Genomic DNA, 18,636 nt, shown 5'->3' with positions numbered 1-18,636 from the left:
TCACTTCGAGTACTTTCTAATGTAAATTCACATTTCTCGATTGTTGAAGGATGGGATTGGGTAAATCATGGTCTAAACCCATTGATTGACAGTTTAGGGGTGATCCAGGGTCGTCTCAGGTGATCACGGATGTGTACGGACCCTATCTCAGCGATCATTTTCGGTAAATTTCTCCAATTGGTGAAACTGGAAAACCTAAGCTTGTCTTTACATCTTTCTTGCACCCACCTAGGTCTAAATGCGTCAGCGCACGTCGTGTGACCATAACCTAGGTCTGGTTTAATCCAAATCATGCTCTGATACCAACTTGTAACGCCCTGAAAATTGGGAGTCGAGTAGAAGTCCAACTCTCGAGTTCCAACGCATCACTTATGCAACATATTTAATGATGATTAAATATTGTCTGTATTAGTACATAAAACATGAATAAGATTAAGCCAAATCAGCAAAACATAATCTAGGGACAGTTGTAATATGTAAGCGGAAGACTGACTCAAATATGTATAACTTTATAAATCAGTATAGGTCCCCAAAGTATATATGCATTGCCAGGTCAATAATTACATGTATTGTTTCAAAATACAGAACGTCAAAAATGTAATAGTCCACTACAAATATAACCATGAAGCCCCGTCGATCAGAACGGTTTATATAAACCCACTTGAATACTGCATATATGAGAAAGCATCCTCATCGTCTGCTAAGTTCGTCTCTACCTCATCAGTCGAGTCTCCATCTGCAACTAAGACAGAGTCTGGTTGGTGTTTAAAACACCGTCCCATAACGTGGGAGTGAGTGATCAACTCAGTGGAACAATAAAGCGAAGGTTAACATGTTCTCAATTCAGTCAAGCAGTAATGATAAAACAATACAATCAAATATCCCTAGGTACTCTGATTAATGCAAGAATGGTATATATAAATGATGCACGCCCTCACCTACACTCCCTCTGCGATCTTCATTTAACGGTCGCGCATGTCAGTCACTTCCTCGTGCTCTCTACTCAATCCCAAACGGCACATGCAGTGCGGTGCATGAACGTGATTACCAAGTTCTTATTAGTCCTTTTCATACAGCAGGATTGAGAAGCTATGGTACCTTCCTTATATCAATTCCCAAACGATGATCCATTCTAGGGTTGTCAATCCTAGTAAATCTTATACGATGTTACGGTTCTAGGTCGCTACAAAGGGCTCGTCATCTTATCAGTGTAGGCCTAGTTTGTACTCTTGTTGCTACGGACAGTGTCGCCTCAACGCAGTCTTAGTGTATGCTTGAGGTCACTATAATGAGCTCGTCACCTTATCAGTGTAGGCCGATAACTCGAATACAGTTTCCCATACCACCGTATTCGGCTCACGAGGCTGTGTTGCTCACTGGACACTATAGGGAGGCTCGTCACCCCAGCGTAGGCTGACAGCTCTACCACGGTGTCCCATACTACCATGCCCGGCTCATGAGTCTTAGTGGATCGAGGTACCAAGGTTAAAGAAATTTTCACTGGTGAGTTTGGTACCTTAGATTCAAGCAGTAGCATCCATACATGGTAAACATACATTAGGTCAATCGAGTTACTAGACGAGCTCGAGTAGTACGAGCGCACCTCGAGTTGATCGACATGAAGGGCGTAAGCACTCCGTGTGGCCCAACCACTGCTGACAACCAAAGTATGACTCGGGTTTATCGAACGCATCTTGTGTGGTGAAAACAACCGCAGCCACCTAATTGAGATCTGTTACCGATTGCCTGGACTAAGTCATAGTCCCAATCACACTCAGTTGCAGTTTATATATCACATATGATATGCATAGCAGCATTATACAATAATTCAACCATTTTAAGCATTTAGCATTTCATGAAACACATAGTACACATGTTATCTTACCTAGGCATTACTTCCATAAATCACATAGTAGGACGATATATTACATAAAGGAAACTATAATTATAGAGAAGGGGATTGAGAATCCTGTCTCAACACCCTCATTTCAAACATTTAAACAAGCATTTCCTCATACAGGCGTTTTATCAAACACTTACACTACACATATCACATACATAGATTAATTTACTTAAAACGTATATTAGAGCAAATCCTTTCACATAGGAGTTGCAACACATACAACGATCATGTATTACCAAACATCCATCATAACAGGTACTAATCATAATTCTATATTCATTCAGACATTTAAACAAACACTTAGTCGACAAACTTCAACATACATGACGTATGTCAGTTATAACAGGTGTTAGGGCAAACCCTTTCACCATGGTTGTCACATATACAACAACCATATATACATGACAGATAATCATGGCAAGCGTGAATCCAAATTTCATACTCATTCAATCATATCAACAAACCCAAGAATGTACTAAATTTAACATAGTTCATATATATGTGCAAAGTGAGGGAAACATCATGTCTAAGCATGTGATAACAATTCAAGTCAGTCATAAATCATTAACTAACATTGAAAGCCTTGAAAACCATAACCTAAACATTTATAGTCTGCACCTTACGTCGATAAACGCGTAACGGATTCGTTTTAGACACTTAGCCTTTGTCAACGACGGATTGGCAACCTACAGTATGAAATAAGTTAGCTATTCCATTACTTACAATATTTGAAACCCTATAACAGGTTAGGGTTAGGTTTTCTTACCTAAGTATAGAGTCAGAGTCGTTGGAATAGCGATGTAGAAGCGGTAGTTAAACTCGAGGAGCAATGAGTTCGAATCCCAGGAGGAATCTCCAACTCACTCTCTCACTTTTTCTCTCTTTCCTTTCCTTTTCCTCTACTCTCTTTCTTAGGGTTTTAGAATTCGTATGGAATATGAGAGAGAGAGAGTTTAAGGCCCTTATATAGGCCCAGAACTGATGGGAATGGCCCCAGGGCCAAGATATACTTAAGTTATATCCAAAGGGCGTCTGTTTCAGCCCATCGGAGCACTTCTAGTGGCCCCTTTTCCATGTGCGGTCGGACTTAAGCTCCCTGACATTGGATCTAGGTCAGGCTGAGTTTTCGCTCCGATTAGGTTTGCAAATCGACCGTGGCGGACCAGTTTCAATTCAACGGTCACGGTCACTCGATCAGGACCACAAGTACATGGCCATGTATGAGACATTTTCCTTGATCTGAGGGTGTATTGGGGTCAGATTCTTACGGTCTAAATCCTTATATTTAGCCCGCAAGCGACATGACTCAGATTACTTAAATTTAGATTCCATTTCTAAAGATATTCACGTTTCTCACACACATTGCTCTGGGCTCAAGTTGTGCATTTCTAGACACAATTAAGATTTAATTTCTGAGGGGGTTGTCAAGTCCAGTAATGCGGTCATAACTGTATAGTTTTGCGGTCATCGGACTTTCGACGTGCGGTCCAGGTCCGATACGGAGTTTCGGTGTGCTCCAGAGAGCAACCGGGTTTAGGGATGGATTTTAGATTTCAGGGTAATGTAGCGTCAATAATACTGCACGGTTTGGGTCTTACAGATCATATTTAAAGTGATTAGTGCTAATTTCATAAGTACTCTAGTTTAGCACTTGCTAATATTAACCTAATTTCTAAAGATTTTGGTCCTGGGTGATTCTGCCTGAGGTGGTACTCGGGTCCTTGTACGAATTTTTCCTAGACGTTACAGAAAGGAATCTGATTGTTGGATCGACAAAAATTCATAAATAAGAACCAAAGGTTTAGAAGTATGTTCCTCTTGAGTTGTAGATTAGTCCCATTCTCAAACCCACGACCTTACATAAGATGATGAATATAATGGCTGGAGTGGATTTTATAATACATCACAGTGGACCCACTTTGATCAGTGCGTGTGGACAAGATATGTGCATGGCCGCAATGCACCATACCCATAAGTCGGTCAAAACAGGTTTGACCCGGCCAAATCCGAAAAGGAAGGCTTCCCTCCTTGCTTACTCCCGTCGAACCATTTTTAAACGGGTTGGAAGCATCCGTTGCATCAATCCCATAAGATGCAGCAAGCAGCGTCCTCGCTGTTTGTTTAAGGGTGAAACGGTGGGCCCCACCACAGGCCCCACCACGATGTATGTTGCACATCTACTCTGTGCAATTGATGGGTCCCCTTTGGGAACTAGGATTCCCCAAAAATCAACCGTACATGGAGCTCAAATGGCCCACATGGCAGGAAACAATGAGATTGGACTTCCACCATTAAAACTATTTTTTTTGGGCCATAGAAGTTTTGGACCTAGATGAAATTTGTTTTTCCTTTTCATCTGGGTCTGTATGACCTTATTAATAGATCAGATGGCAAATAAATGTTATGATGGGCCCCACATAGGACCCACTCACGGTGGAAAACGGATTGGCTGATGTACCTCGCACGCTGTGCGGCTGCCGCATTGGCGTGAGCTCCGTGGGTCCCACCCACCTGCTGTGATGGCGTCAGTAGGGGCTGATCACGAGGTTGTGTTATATCCAACCTTACAGACATGGCGTATGTACCCCACCTTGATGTTTAAACAACCACACCGTCCGTCCGCCCGTTTGGGAAATGGACCCCACCATGATGAATGTGTTGCATCCTCACCATCCAATCCCTGGACGGTGGGACGGTGGTATACCTCTCACCTGCTTTATACCATAATATTGTATTATATTACGTATGTATATAGGATATATATGGTGTTTATATATATATCCCTAGATGTTGGCAGATTTTAATATAATAATAATAATCTTAATAATGATGATATATATATGCATTTGTCATATACATATTACGTATGGTGAGCCCCACGTGGGACCCACCTGTGATAAACGAGTGGCTGGTGTCCCTTAACAGCTATATAGCTGCAGTAATGACAATAGCGTACATGGGCCCCATGTGATGTTTATACTCACCGTCCTTTTTTGGACAGGTGGAACGCCACCATGATGTAAGCATTTTATCTGCTCGGTCCATCCATGCCTGCCCTGGTGGCACGTGGCTCCACATATGGGACCCACAAAATGTATGCGTTTCATTCACACGTCCAGTCCCTGGACGTGGACGGTGGCCCACCTTGATGTGTTGTTATCCACGCCGTCTATCTATATGGACCCCACATAGATGCATGTATTATGTATCCCACCGTCCAGAGGCAGGGACGGTGGGCAGCTGTGATGTATGTGTTTTATTCATGCTGCATAGCAGCTGTGGGACCCACGCACACGTGGACTCCACATGATGCATGTGTTTATCAATGCCCTCCATCTGTTTTGTATCCACCACCCAGATGGCTGGATGGTGGTGCATACTGTGATGTATGTGATATATATCCTGGCCGTCCATCCCTGGTTGGGACGTGGGCCCCACGTGATGTACGTGTTGTATCTACTCCGTCTACCTATTTGACGTGGCCCACCATGATCTAGACAGTGAACCCTACCATGAGATATGTGTTGATCATCCATGTCATTCATTTACTGGGCCCATTTGGAAGGTGTAGGCCCGCCTACTGACTATGCAGGGCCCACCTGTTGTGTAATCGCAAGGCCCACCATGTTGTACATATTCCATCTATGCTGTCCATGGGACAAACTCCATACGATGTATGTTTTATCCACACCGTCCGTGGGACGTGTGACTCACCTGATGTATGTGTTTCATATCCACGTTGTCCACTTGATATATATATATATATATATATATATATATATATATATATATATATATATATATATATGAGGCCTATGTGCAGGGCCTACCTGTTATGTATATTAGGCCTATATGCAGGGACCCACCTGTTGTGTATTTGTGGCTCAAGTATGAGGCCCATTGTGTTGTGTAGCAGGCCCATTGATGCGACCCACTTGATGTGTATATAGGCCCATTGATGCGGTCCACTTGTCGTATTTGAGGCCCATGGGTTGCGGCCCATTATGATGTACTGAGGCCCATGGGCCGTGGCCCATTGAGACGTGTTTTCGGCCCATGGGCCGTGGCCCATTGTAATGTATACTCGGCCCATATATCGTGACCCATGGTGATATATTTTTGACCCATTTAGTGAGGCCCATTGTGATATATTCCTGCTCATATGATAAGGCCCATTGTGAAGTATTTACGGGCCCATGGTTGAGGCCCAATGCGATGTATGCATGGCCCATTACGTTGTGTACGAATCCCCTATATGGGCTACTCCTTGGGAGCAATATTGGTTAGATGGCCACGTTGATGGGCAATGACGGTTAGATGTCCTCATTGTGACCTTCCCGTTAAGCTCATTCTTGTTGAGCCCGATTGTCGTGACCGATTTATCGATTCTGATTATTGATCGATTCTGATTGTCGTGACCGATTGTCAATTCCGATCGACGTGACCGATTTACCGATTCTGATTATCGACCGATTCTGATTGTTATGACCGATTGCCAATTCTGATCGACGTGACCGATTTACCGATTCTGATTACTGATCGATTCTGATTGTCATGACCGATTGTCGATTCTGATCGACATGACCGATTTGCTTATTCTGATTATCGACCGATTCCGATTGTTATGACCGATTGCCAATTCTGATCGACGTGACCGATTTACAGATTCTGATTACTGATCGATTCTGATTGTCGATTCCGATCGACGTGACCGATTTGCCGATTCTGATTATCGACCGATTCCGATTGTCATGACCAATTGTCGATTTTGATCGACGTGACCGATTTGCCGATTCTGATTATCGATTGATTCCGAGTATCGTGATCGATTGCCGATTTCGATTGGCGTGACTGATTTGCCGATGCTGATAATCGATGTCAATTCTGATTGTTGAGGCTAAGTATCGAGGCCGATTCTGATTGGTCGAGGCCGATTTCGATTGTCGAGGCTGAGTATCGAGGCCGATTTTGATTTGTCGAGGTCGATTTGATTGTCGAGGCCGATTGTCGAGGCTTATGTGATAAGGCCCATTGTGATGCATTTGAGGGCTAGGCGATAAAGCCCATTGTAATGAATGTTAGGCCCATGTGAAAGGCCTATCGTGATGTATACTAAGGTCCTAAGTGAGGCCCATGGTGTTTTATATCAGGCCCTTTGTGAGGCCACGGGTCCACTATATGTTAGGCTCTATGTGGGCCACTCCTTGGGGGTAATGTTGGTTAAATGTCCACATTGTCGAGGCCGATTGTCGATGCCGATTGTCGGTGCTAGTTATTGATACCGATTATGAGTATGTGACAGCATAGCATCATGATACATGCCCATACGCATCATCTGCATGTTTGTTATGAGATATGATTGACCATTACATATGACATTGGACATGTTGTTATGAGACTCCCTAGTAGGCGGAGATTTTCTCACATGAGTACGCGGTATGCGCAGGGTTGATGCATGACTGGATTGTATGACTCATGCATCTTGCATTGTGTGTTGTGATTACTATACGCCCTAGCGACATCAGGGTCGTAGCCTCCACAGGTATTTCGTGGATGGTCAGATGGGACACCGAAAATCTGTTCTATATGGGGTGATATAGATATCCCTAGGTGAAAGTCCCTAAACCCTCTTGGTTCTAGAGGTTGGTCCAACGTCTAGACCGAGTGGATGCATGAGCGCATGAGGGCCATATACCGTTAGGCCGCGTCTCCCACTGTATCGTGGTTGGTTGGAAGGGGGTATGGCCTTACCTGCCCGAGAGGAGGGGGCAATGCTAGGCTGAGTCTGACCAGCTCGAGGAATGGGTCCGCTATCGACGAGCCGGGCCCGATATTGGCAGGCGGATAGTGAGGTCTCTTCCACTCACCCGGTTGCCCGCGATGGGGCGGCAATCTGGTTTGTAGTGTAATAGACCCCGATGATTTTCCAGAGAGGAACCGTACTGATATGTGGACTTATTGAGTAGGAGTGCAACTTATGTATTTGTTTCATTCACTATCCACTCAGGTTGGTAGTGCGCAACTCATTGTTGTGTACCTTCGCATGGCCAGGATTTCGGTTGGACGCGCGACTAACTTGAGATTAGGAGTTCACCACATTGAGTCTGACTATCCAAATTCAGGTATGGGACTGGTTTGGATAGAAGTCCCTCGTGATGGACTCCATAGCCTGCGATACTACTACTATCATCCCGACTTCACTCTAGCTTAGTCATTTCATTCGCACCGCATATCACATTGCATCCGCAGTACTTAACATTTTGGGTTGCCATGTTTCTACATGGATATGGCCTTTAGTACTCATGCCTTGCATCGCATAGCCTTGGTACAACTGATGGTACTCATAGACTTATCAGTATATTTTCGCTTACTTCGATATTGTATGATTTATGACATTATATCCTCGGCATCTAATATTTGGCTTGCTCTTACACTTTATTTGCCTAGCTGATTTGCATTGTGTACCCTGATATTGTATGACTCCTGGACTTGTCAGCACTTTCTCTTACTTTGATTACTCTGATATTGCTTACTTGACACTTACCTTGTGCACACACTTACACCACCCTCTAAGCTTTCTATAAGCTTATGCACGATAGATGCGTGCAGGAGATATTAGGTTACAGCATTGTTGAGCTTGGAGCATGCAGCGGTCTTCTAGAGCTTGATTTTCGATTTATGTATTTTCCTTTCAGCATTGTACTTAAATGATTATATTAGTGGATATGTGTTGTTGATGTTGACTTTGTGAATTGGGTGATCTTGTGGTTATGCTTATTACGAGTTAAATGCAAAAGTTAAAATAAAAAATAAAAAATTCTCCTTGTAGGATTCCAGGATCGGAATCTGGCGTATGAACGTTAGGAGCCGAGAATGGGGTACTACGGAGGCTGTCAGCACCAGATTCGGTGATCGAGATTCTTGTGAATCCGATTTCCGGGTTTGGGGCGTGACATGGCAGCTATAAAAGCTCCTTTCCAAAAGGGGATTCTACCTCAAGCATGCCCTAAAATCTAGAGAAAAGAGCGAAAGAGAGGGAGCCGAGTGCGGCGTCCAGTTGTATCGCAGTGACTTGCTCGAGTCGTAGCTCGAGTCTCATTGGCAGTAGCCTCCACTCAGTCACAGCAGGCCAAGCAGAGGCAGTGAGAAGAAGAAGATCAGAAAGGGAGAGGAAGGAGAGAGAAAACGAAGAAGATCAGAGAGGAAGAGAGTTTCCAGTCGGGTTAGCTCGACCAACATCAGTTTCTGCCAATTTACAAGGTGCAGTCAGAATCGCTGATAGTTCCGTAGCTGATTCCAGGATCACTCAAGGAAGCTTGCTGGTCGGATTGGCATTTGATTTAGATTTGAGTCGGAGTGTTGGCGAGTCACGGAAACGCTGTATTGACTTAGTGAGTTCTGATGGCCTAAGGATTTTGGTCAGTCGTTCAAGCAATTCAGCAGTTGGATCAGGCTTATTCTAACTCCTAGGCAGGATCGAGTCTATTAGGTCCTAATTCGGACCGGGATAGCCACAGTGAATTCATCAACCTTGTGAGTTAAAACTCTCTTGCATTAGGATTTGAATTAGAGATTATTCGTTACCCTTCATTTTGTTGATTTAGGTTCTTTAAATTATATCCATCTTAATCGAGTTAGATTGGCTGTGAAGGATTAGTGGGCTTGAAGCTTGAGGTGAGTAACCTCTTATCCATCAATAGAAGTCTAATTAGAGCTTAATTAAATGTATTGACTCATAAATGCTGATATGATTATAGGGAACTTATTCCTTCAAATTTCATAATTATACCTACTTCCAATCAAGTTGTGCAAAGCAAAAGCAAATCCCCATTCTCATATGAGAATTCCTCCCTTTAAGCTTATTACTCTTTTATTAGTACAAATACCCTATAATTACACATCACCATGATTCCCTTAATAAACTATGAACAATGATAAATGTTATAAGTGATGAATTCGTTTTCCACTATAATCATTCATAATACATGTCACATGCATTAGTTTGTGAAATATTGGTAGAGTTTGTGTCGTCTTAAAGGATGAGACTGATTTTTCCTACACACATGTGAAATTCAACTTGATAGGACATTTTGAGTAAATTGAATGGGCCGACTGTTTGAATGGCCCATCCCTATAAATGAATGGGCCAATTGTTTGAAAGGCCCATTCTCTTCTTTAATGGGACGACTGTTTGAAAGGCCCATCCCTATAAATGAATGGTTCGACTGTTTGAAAGGCTCATTCTCCTATCCAATGGGCCAACTGTTTGAAAGGCCCATCCCTATAAATGAATGGGACGATTGTTTGAAAGGCCCATTCTCTTCTTTAATGGGCCGACTGTTTGAAAGGTCCATCCCTAAAAATGAATGGGCTGACTGTTTGAAAGGCCCATTTTCCTATTTAATGGGCCAACTGTTTGAAAGGTCCATTCCTATAAATGAATGGGCTGACTGTTTGAAAAGCCCATTTTTCTTTTTAATGGGCCAACTGTTTGAAAGGCCCATCCCTATAAATGAATGGGTGGACTATTTGAAAGGCCTATTCTCCTCTTCAAAGGGCCGACTATTTGAAAGGCTCATCCCTATAAGTGAATAGGCTGACTGTTTGAAAGGCCCATCCCTATAAATGAATGGGCCGACTGTTTGAAAGGCCCATTCTTCTATTTAATGGACTGACTGTTTGAAAGGCCCATCCTTATAAATGAATGGGTCGACTATTTGAAAGGCCCATTCTCCTATTTAATGGGCCGACTGTTTGAAAAGCCCATCCCTATAAATGAATGGGCCAACTGTTTGAAAGGCCCATTCTCTTAATTAATGGGCCGACTGTTTGAAAGGCTCATTCTCATAATTAATGGGTCGACTGTTTAAAAGGCTCATCCTTATGTATGAATAGACTGACTGTTTCAAAGGCCCATTCTCCTATTAATGGGATGATTGTATCAAGAGGCCATTCTTTTGGAAATTTTTTTTTTTTTTCAATTATTATCATAATTGTTCATGCTATAGATTGAAATGTTTTGAATACTCTTTGATCATAACTCTTTACTCACCTAATATTTTGGTACATAATCTTAGAGGGAGTTCTCTCTGAGTAATCACTCATTTTGAATATCTAAATGTACAGACAATGCCGGTGCAAACTTAGAGGAAGTGGGCTATGTCATGGATCATGAGGTAGAAATAGCTAGGGGTGAAGGAGAAATCCTTGGAGAGGATTCCTCTCAGGATGTTGCGGAGCTTTATAGAGTTAATCAATAAATTATACATGAAGACTGTTAACTTTTAGTTAAAAACATTTCAGTTTTTAATAAGTCTCCATCTGTGTGGACAGAGATTTGATACTACTTGATACGTGATGATTTAACATGTTCTGTTTATCTCTTATACTCTGATCTCAATTTGCCGAACACTTCGACATTTGGAACTAATACTCTGTTTTTGTTTTTGTTTTTTTGTTTTTTTGTTTTTTTTAAAGTTGGGTTCATACTTAAGTTTTAAAAAAATCAGGGTGTTACATAAGCAACATGGGAAACGACGGTTGAAGGGGTTTTGAGTTCGAGGGAGAGCAAGAGAAGTATGTATAATGCATTTTTAGCTGTAAAGACTACTTGTCATCTGAAACATGGTTTTTTACTAGGTTTCATATTACAGCTTTTAACTATAATGTGTTTACAGCCTGCAAAGCCTTTACTTTCAAATACCTACATCCAAACAACCCATGTAATCAGATTACCTGTAATCCCTTTACAACTTGGGGACTTTATAGGCATCCAAATGAACCCTTATTAGCTATAGAGTGTTCGGATTAGTTGGATCCATGCCCCACCACTGGATGATCGATAATGTTATTATTAGGTTTTCTTTTATACCTAATTTAGTGATCATAGGCTCCCAATTCTGGGTCATTTGGTCGTTGGATCGCACGTTAACATAACTTTTTGGTTGAAAGATTGGTAAGTTGGACTGGAATATTAGTGCGAGTAGCTAAATGTTGATCTGGTCATGAGACCATTACTGCATTATCGCATTTGGGTGTTCATTAGTTTACCACTGTGGTGGACCTCCATCCGCGTGTCATCAATATTGGTGTGCTGACCACGACAAGTTAGCACGTCTCTACAAGAAACTCCACTAGCGCTGATTTTTCTTAATAGGGGTCCCACATCAAGAAAGTATACATGCAAGAAACTCATGGAAAGTTATCAGGACATACCATACCTACGCTGGTTAGTCTCGACAGCTGGGTTCAAATCAACGCCGATCTAGCCTGAGCCTTGGTTAATTACCTTCATGGTAACTAATTTTTACTTCTTTCGATTTGCTTATTATTCTATGATTGATCGCAAATGGAGTTCCGGATTGAAAGTAAAATTAAGAACCTATAAATCGTATTGATTAAATGATGGGGTGTTGAAAATTACTTGGTGTGAGCTCGCTTTATCACCATCTTCCTACGATCTAAATGTAAATACAAACAAATTTCAGAGAATGACCTAAGTGAGAAATTCGATAAGTGGAAAGAAGATGATTACCAAGTAATGAGTTGACTCCTTAACCATATGGAAGAACAAGTTTACAATAATGTGAGATATCAAAAGACCAATTTTTTTTTTTTGGGACAATCTGTGACAAAACTACTCCACAAAGAAGAATATATAATGTCTATATGATATCTTCTATAAGTTTCAAACGATTAAACAATGTGACAATTTACATGTACATTGTGCTCGATTTCATGGCCTAGTTGATGAATGGTTACTTCACCACCCATTCACCCAAGATTTAATCCTAAAAATAGCGTCAATAGAAAGAGATCTTGGTTGCACTATTTTTCGCCAGTGTGCGCTTCTATTTAGACCAGGGTAAAGCCCAAATTCTTAGAAGTGAGCATGTGCCATTTCTTTTTGATATTTTTGCATGTGTATTACGTCTATTCACCCTTAACTATATACATTACTCAATGTCCACTCTAGACAATGTTGCCTTTTAATCTGATGTGGGTCATACCGTTCGAGGGGGACACACAGCTCCTAGGGGCTCTGTGGTGGCATATGTGGCCATGGTCGATCCTCTTCTCAGTAGAGGTTTTGCATTTACTGTAAGAAGACTAATCGCATAGTAGATAAACATTGGGAACTCATGAAGAAAAATGCCTCCTATGGCTCTCCTCAATCCAGCCTCATTGTGCTCTCTGGCGAGACATCTTCTCTAAGCACATCAATTACCATCTCTTGGCAGACTTGGAGAAATTACTTGGCAGTACCTCGGTCATAGATTCTGGTGTTAGTGCATCTACCTCACTTGCTACCTCAGGTAACTCAGTCGCATTCACTGGATCTTCACCCTGAGTGATTTATTCGAAGGCCACAAATCGTATGACAAGTACTCACTCACTACTCTCCTCCCTTTATTGTTCTATCTCTTGCCTACTTATGTCCTTATTCGATAGATCACTCTCTTCAGCCTTAGGTAAAGGGAGTACATTTTTGAGTACTCAATTTGGTTTGGATTCGATTTTATTTGTGTCAAAATTTCATTTGAATATCTTGTTAGTTAGTAAACTCAGTGAATTTTTAAACAGTTCTATCACTTTTTTTCCCATTACATTGTGTTTTTCAAGACCTCCAAATAAGAGTGAAGATTAGTGGGGGGAGTGATCTACGACAGCTATACTACTCCGAACCGAACGACATATAATCTGCACTACTCTCATCTACCCCCTTCCTCCTTCAATATGACACACCTGCAGTGGGCATTCTTTTCTTGATTCTTTACATAAATTGGTTCCATCTTTATCTAATGTCACATAAATAACTTGTAAGGCATGTCAACTATTAAAACATAGTCGTTTGTCCATTTTATCTCGTACCTTAAATCATAGGTTATCTCATTTTAATTTAATGCATTCAAATATTTTAGGTCCCAAGCTTAAACATATTTTATTACTTTGTTACTTTTATTGTTGACTTCTCTAGAATGACTTGGGTTTATTTACTTCATGATTGTTTCGAATTATTTGAAGTATTTAACTATTTTCATATAAATATATGTACCCAATTTTAAAAGAAAATTTGTTGTCTACAATCTGACAATGGGGGTAAATATATATCTTCTTCCTTTGCGCATTATCTCACTTCCTGTGACATTACATACCAAACTTCTTACACCTAAACACCCCAACAGAACGGTGTAACTGAACAAAAAATCGCCACCTATTGGAAGTAGCATACTTATTCTTAACTCACATGAATGTTCCTCAGCATTTCTAGAGTTATGCAATGCTCATTGCTTGTTACCTCATCAATAGGCATCCATCCTCTATTCTTCAAGGGGTTACTCTATTCTTTTTTTTTTTTTAATATCCCAGTGTTGACCATTTTGCATTGCTTGGTAGAGTGCTTGGATGTATTGCCTTTGTTCATAAATTGAGTGGTTCCACTAATAAACTTGATCCATATGCCTTAAAATATAAATTCTTAGGATATTCTATAACTCAAAAGGGATATAGGTGCTTAGACCTAACCACCAACTATGAGTATGCTAGTGCTGATGTCTCCACTTTTGAGGACATGCCATATTTTTTCAAATATTCTTCACCTCAATCTTGCACCTTGCCACCCCAAACTTGCCTTGTGCCACCACCTTTCATGTCTTCTTTTGGAAGTGAAGATATGCCATGTGCCTCACCTTCCCCATTGGCGCCGCTGTGGAGGCCCCTCCTACTTCACCTTATGGTCCCTTTGATTTGGACCTCCATTTGCCTTTCGCAAATGTATTTGATCATGCACTCTCCACCATATATCTCATTTAATTTATTTCCTATCATTGTCTCTCTTCATCTTTCTGCTCCTTTGCCTTGGCTTTGTCTTATGATGTGGTCCCTGCATCTCCATGATGCGTTGGTTCATTTAGAATAGTGGAAAGCCATGGAGGATGAAATCTCAATGATGCACCACACTGGCACTTGGTCCTTGACATCTCTTCCTCTTGGTAAAAGGGTTATTGGATATAGATGGGTCTACACAATCAAATACAAACCCAATGGTGCCATTGAGCATCTCAAGGCGTGACTTGTTGCTAAGGGCTACACTCAGACTGCTAGCTTGGATTATGATGAAACATTTTCACCTATAATCAAACTAAACTCTTTCAAAATTTGTTATCTATTACAACAAATAGGTCCAGGCCTCAGGGGGCAAGTGGGAAGGTGTGCAACTTGAAGAAAGCTATCTATGGGCTCAAATAGTCTCTGCATGCATGGTTCGAAAAATTTAGTAGGTCTCATTTAGATTTTGACTATCACCATTGCAAAGTCAATCATGTGGTATTTTAAAAGTACAGACCCAGGGGAGTAGTGATTTTAATCGTCTATGTGGATGATATCATTATCTTGGAAAGTGATGGTGAAGATATAAGCAAAGTTAATAATCACATACAACAATAGCTCCAAACGAAAGATCTTGATCATTTAAAACACTTTCTTAGAATTGAAGTAATGCAGTTCAACTCGGACATCTTACTATCTCTACACAAATACACACTTGACCTATTACAGAAGACAAGATTATTGGGATGCAAATCGTGTGACACTTCGATCTATCCAAATGTGATGTTGAATGATGAGTAGAGGGAGCCTCTTGCATATTTAGATAAATACTAGAGACTGGTAGGCAAGTTAATGAAATTGCGACTACGTTTGGAAGCTTGGTGGAGCTAAGGAATGATGGCTGTCCTAGATGGGGGGAGGTGATTAGGGCCAATTAAAAATTATGCATTTTAAATCACAATTGCCTGCTTAAACTAATATGCAAATTAAACTAAGTTAATTAACTCTAAGGTTTCCATTGAGTGTTAAATATTACATATTTTTCACTATTTATATCTTGGTTTTATGAACATGATAATGCTTAATGGGTATATTTTATTCATGTGTATTGCAAGGTGAATCTGGGAGCCTGGATTGAAAAGAGTGTTAAAAGCATGGATTTGGTGCTCAAGAATCACCAAGGCAAATGATGAATCTTAGGAGACCAAGAATGAAGAATTCACATGCCAAAGATCCAAAGAAACCAAGTACAATGGATGAATAAAAGACTCAAAAGGTTTCAGAATCCATAGCAGAAAATAGACAGGTTCGTTTCAACAGAAATTGCACAAAACGGTCCAGCGACCAACGATGAAATTTAGAGCTAATTTGGTTCGACCGATACCAAGATCGGTCTGAGCGAAGGGAAGAATAGGTGCAACCGAAAGTGCACAAAAAGCTTTAGTGAAGAATGATGAATTTTGGAGTTAATTTGTTCGACCGAGGATTAATTCGGTTCGACCGAAACTTAAGTTTGGTCCGACCGATCCCAAGCTCGGTGTGACCGAAATCAAGCAACTGACGAAACAGAATCCTATTACGATTCAAACTCGACTTCGGTCTGACTGAAGCGTAATGTGGCTGCATAAATTTAAAACGGTTTCAAGGTCGGTTTGCGGAAATTCCAAGGTGGTGCGAAAGATAGTGTTTCACAACTATAAATAGGTGTCCCTAGGATGTCTCAAATCATCTTCTAGGGTTTAAGGAGTGGGGCGAAAGGGTGAAAAGCCTCCGAAGAGTTTTTCTTCCTCTTCCTTAGTTTATTTTTATGTTTTATTTAAGAGTTTTTTGTTTAATCATGTCTACGGTTAACTAAATCTCTTAACTAGGGCTAAGAGGTGAAACTTGTAGCGTGTTGAGATGTTTATCTTAATTTGATTCTTGTTTATGTTGAACTTCATTGAATTCTAGTTTGATATTAAAGGAATAATTTTAGTTTTTTATAATCTATTGTGACTCAAATTATAATAGATGCTGTGATAGCTTTAGATATTTTTTTTTCCTGTTTTAAGGTTGTGAGATTGGTAATTCTTGTTGTTCACCATTGTCTCCTGGGCATGGTAGGGTGATGGAATCCCTTCTAATCATCACGATTCTTCTCCATTGAGAATTAGGTCAATGAAAAGTTCAGATTTGATTTAAATTGCTTTATCTTTCAATTGAATATGATATGACTCCAATTCTAACTGTGTTACTTGAATCAAGTAAGGTAACATCTTGATAGATACAAGTGGATCCTTGACACTCTAGTTCCCACCTTTAAATTCATAAGTTTTAATCAACATTATTCACACTCACTTTCAATTATTTCAGAATTCAGATTTAAATCTTCATCTAGTTTTAGTTCTCGTTATTTTTAGAATATGTACGAGTTTAGTCCCTGTGGATTTGACCTCGATCTTACCCAGTTATTACTACATCGCAACCCTACACTTGGGGTTGTGAACAAGTTTTTGGCACTGTTGCCAGGGACTACGACTACATTTTTTTGAAATTAATTGGTATTAGAATTAGTTTAAGATTAGGGTTAACCTTTGGCTTTGTTTTTAAGTTAGGATTTTTTCTGAAATTGTTTTTAGAAACTAACATTGTTTTCTGTTTTATAGGATCTTAACATAGCAACTCTAATTCGGTGACCTCTTTCCAATTCTCTCTATTTTTTTTTAGATTTCTTATTTGCTTTATTTAGTTTTATTTTTCTTATGTTTAGTTTTCTTTAGTTACTTGAGGACTGAGAGTGTTTCATGCCCAAGTGGGTCCATGACAACACTCTACGTCTTTTAAGTGAAGGAAGATTAATCGAAGGGTTGCCTATCCATCACCGGATTAGACACCACCTGAGATCCTCTGAGTCAATAAAAGTTATGGTTGCACCTCAACACCTAGTTGAGGAAGCCTAAGATGAAAACGAGGTGCATCATGCACCCCCACCTCGTACTCTACATGATTATTTACAATTGGCGGGGGTCAGCGCACCTTCCTGCATGATATTTTCATTAAATGCAGGAACCGTGGATGTTAAACCGGGGGTGATTCAACTCCTTCCTAAGTTTCATTGACTAGAATATGAAAGTCCATGCTTGTATATTAAAGAGTTTGATGAGATAATATCTACATTACACTTCCCAAACGTGTCTGAGGACACAGTAAGATTGAAATTGTTTCCTTTCTCTTTGAAAGAAAAGGCTAAGTCGTGGTTACATTCCTTAAGATCATGGTCCATTGGCACATGGGCTGAGATGATAAGGGAGTTCCTTAAAAAGTTCTCTCCATATCATTAAACGAATACCCTAAGGAAAGTAATCATGAATTTTGCACAAAAAGAGAATGAGACCATCCAATGTTGGGAGCGATTTAAGGATCTCATAAATTTATGTCCACAACATGGGTATGAAACATGGAGGATAACGAGCTTTTTTTTATGAGTGATTGACCTCATCCATACGCTAATTTGTAGAGATGGTGCGTAATGGAGAATTCATGAACAAGGAAGTCGATGATGCATGGGATTATTTTGATAAACTCGCTGAAAACGGGCAATCATGGGATACTTCCTCAAGAACTACCACTTCTAAGCCTACTCAATCAAAGGAAAGGGAAGCAATTTATGTTTTAAAAGAGGAAGATGATATAAACACAAGATTGGCTAAACTCATTGAACTTAAAAAGGTAGAACCCAAAAAGGCTGCAGAAGTTGTTTGTGGTATTTATGCCTGTAACATACATATAACTAAGAATTGTCTAACAATTCCTACTTCTAAAGGGATATTGAATGAACAATCAAATGATATAAACAACTATCAAAGACCTTTCAGTGGTCCCACCTCAAATACATATAACTCAAGTTGGCGGAACCATCCAAATTT

At 40.4% G+C, this 18,636-nt stretch overlaps 1 non-coding gene across 1 annotated transcript; it reads right to left on the bottom strand.

Annotated features, from left to right (window-relative positions):
- Nucleotides 1-18,057: 18,057 nt before the first annotated feature.
- Nucleotides 18,058-18,161, bottom strand: LOC131244779 (small nucleolar RNA R71). Its single transcript, XR_009170556.1, has one exon. It is a non-coding gene; the product is annotated as a small nucleolar RNA R71 (small nucleolar RNA).
- Between the last annotated feature and the right edge of the window lie 475 nt (nucleotides 18,162-18,636).

The sequence above is a fragment of the Magnolia sinica genome, chromosome 4 (genome assembly GCF_029962835.1).
Source record: "Magnolia sinica isolate HGM2019 chromosome 4, MsV1, whole genome shotgun sequence".
Taxonomy (NCBI): domain Eukaryota; kingdom Viridiplantae; phylum Streptophyta; class Magnoliopsida; order Magnoliales; family Magnoliaceae; genus Magnolia; species Magnolia sinica.
The sequence above is the reverse complement of the archived record's forward strand: the minus strand, read 5'-3'. Positions and strand labels throughout refer to the sequence as shown.